Here is a 3011-nt window from a genome sequence, read left to right on the forward strand (position 1 = left end):
TCCTCCCACATTGAATATTTTAGTAGGTGTATAAAAAATATCAGTTGGCCACAGATGTCTAGATGTATTTCTATGATATAAATTTATTCCACTGGTCCATAATTTTCTTCACATACCAGTACCTCTCTTTTAACTTACTGTAAATTATTTTAATAGACTTCAAAAGCAGTTTATGAGTTATTTAATTTATCAAGATTTCCTTCATTGGCTCAGAACCAGTGAGAGCATGCCTGGCTAGAATGATATCTCCTTTTTGTTCCATCTGGGCCCCAGTGTATGGTGCTGCCAACATAAGCATGGCCATGTCTTTCCAATAGCCAATTATCTGTTGAAACAGCCTCACAGTCCAACACAGAAGTGTATGTATCAATCATGTTGACATTTCTCGATTCAACCAAGCTTACAATCAAGATTAAACATAATATATATCAGTGAGAGATTTGGATTAATTCCTCTTTTTTTCTTGGTGCTGGTCATGGGGTTTGAACTCAGGACTTGGGCGCTGTATCTGAGCTCTTTTACTAGAGGCTAACATTTTACCACTTGAGCCTTAGTTCCAGCTCCGGTTGTTGTGGTGGCAAATTTAAAATCAGAGTCTCAGACTTCTTTGAATCCTCAGTCAGGCTTTGAATCCCGATCCTCAGATCTCACCCCACAGAATAAAGAGAATTAAAACAAGGATGAGTCATTAATGTCCAGCTCTAGTTTCTTTCTACTTTTGTGATCTGAATTTCTATCCTAGTAGAATGATTCTTTTTGGGGGGCATTTGTTGACAATTGGTATTCATTCTTCTGAGTGATAGCACCAAGATATAAAGCCATATGTTCCTAAGCTTTTCTTTTCTTAATTGTTGATCACTGATTCAATCTCTTTACTTGTTACATATAAGTTTATATTTTCATTTGTTCTTTACCAAATAGTGGTTAATTAATGTATTTCTAGAAAATCACCCAATTCTTATACATTATGTAATCTGTTGGTGTATAGTTTTATAAACTTTTATTTTAATATTTAAATTGTCTGGTTCTATAGTATTCAACTTACTATGGTTTCTGATTTTAACATAATTCTCTTTGTCTCAGTATAAGTCATGTTACTTTATTTAGGTAAATGTGAATATTTTGATTGTTTTAAATAATGAAACTTTGGCTTCATTAATTGTCTACTGTTTTTTAATTTTTTCTACTGAATTTTATTTAATCTTCATTATTTTGTTCTTTAATAATGGATTGTAGGTAAGTTTACTTTTCTTTTTCTAGTTAGAAATGATTTATGATTTTTTATTTGAAATATTTTGATGATGTATTTTATTCACATTCATCTCAAATTATTTTCTAATTTTCCGTGATTTCTTTGATTAATTGCTATTTAAGGATTTCATTTAATTCTTACATTTTTTAATTTTCAAGTTATAATTTTATGTTTTATTTCTCATTTTTTATTGTGCTTTTTTATTTCTTTGTAGTTTAAGAAGATACTTTGCATGACTTAAACTTCCTATGTTTTTTGAGGCTTCTTTGTGTGTAATATCTGGTCTAGATTGGAGGATTGTCTCTTACCCTTTATAAAAATATTGCTTTGTTTTCCTATGGTGTGGTGCTGTGCTCAAATGTCTCATGTTGACTTATTCTAGGATTTCTCAAGTCCTCTATTTCCTTACAGATTTCCTGCTTACTTGTTTTATCTTTTACTGAAAGTGGAGAATTGATGTCTCTATGTCTTCAATACAGGACTATTTCTCACCTGTCAATACTGTATTCATATGTTCAAGGATATGTACAATAAGATGTTTTTGATGCTTAGCTAGTAAAGATTTTCTTCCATTCTGTGGGCTTTCTATTTATTGTGCTAGCTATATCCTTTGTCAAGGGCCTTATAGCTAAAATATACTTAGAGCTCAAAAAATTAATACCCCCAAAATAAATCCTCAAAGAAAGAACAATTAATAAATGTTCAATATCTATTGCCATAAAAGAAATGCAAATCAAAACAGCATTGATATTTCACCTCATTCCGGTTAGAATGGTCACTATCAAGAAAAATAACAATAACAGACACTTGTGGAGATGTGGCCAAAAGAGAACACTACTATACTATTGTTCGGAATGTAAACTTGTTCAACCACTCAACAACTTGTTCAAGCAGTATGAAAGTTCCTCAAAAGACCAAGTGAGCCCACTCCTGGGCATTTATCCAAATAATCTCAAACCAGGCCACACTAAAGCCACCAGCCCAACCATATTCATTGCAGCATTGTTTACCATAGTAAGATATGGAATCAACCCAGATGTGCCTCAGTGTATAAATGGATCAAGAAAATATGGTATGTATTCACAATGGAATTCTATGTTCCATTAGAAAGAATGGTATTGTCCCATTAGTGAAGAAATGGAAAGAATTGGAAAAAAATTATACTAAGTGAAGTAAGCCAGACCAAAAGAAACATAACATAGGCTGCATGGTTTCCTTCATTTGTAATAATTAGAATGTGCCTATAAATCTACAAGCAAACCTAATGAATAGTAAAATTACAAAGACAAAAACAAATTACAAAGACAAAAATTTACACTTGGACATGATAAATTAAACAGGACTCTAAACATTCACACAGTAAAACCAAAGGAAGTTATTCTTAGGAGAGAATCACAAGGGCTCAATAGCTATGTGCATATGGTCATATAAAATGATGTTTATCAAAACGAACTTCAAGAAATGGAAGCAAGAAGTTTTTATTGTATTGTTTGTGGTTGTGCTTTTGTCTGTTTTCCTTTTTTTTCTTTTTTCACACTTTGTTGCTGTTTTTTATTTCTATAGCTTTGTCTTGTATATACTTGATTTGGGGAGGAGTGAGTGAAGCACAGAAACAGTGGGACAAACTGTGAAGCAATTCAATAGTGATACTTACCAGACACTATGTTGAAAATGAACTGTACAACTTGGGGGGAGGGTAGGAGGCCAGGAGGGGAAAGACTGAGAGAAAATACACTCATTACCTGACTTATGTAACAGT

Source organism: Dipodomys merriami, unplaced genomic scaffold, assembly GCF_024711535.1.
Source record: "Dipodomys merriami isolate MVZ:Mamm:240054 unplaced genomic scaffold, mDipMer1.0.p SCAF_3, whole genome shotgun sequence".
In the NCBI taxonomy this organism is placed as follows: Eukaryota; Metazoa; Chordata; class Mammalia; order Rodentia; family Heteromyidae; genus Dipodomys; species Dipodomys merriami.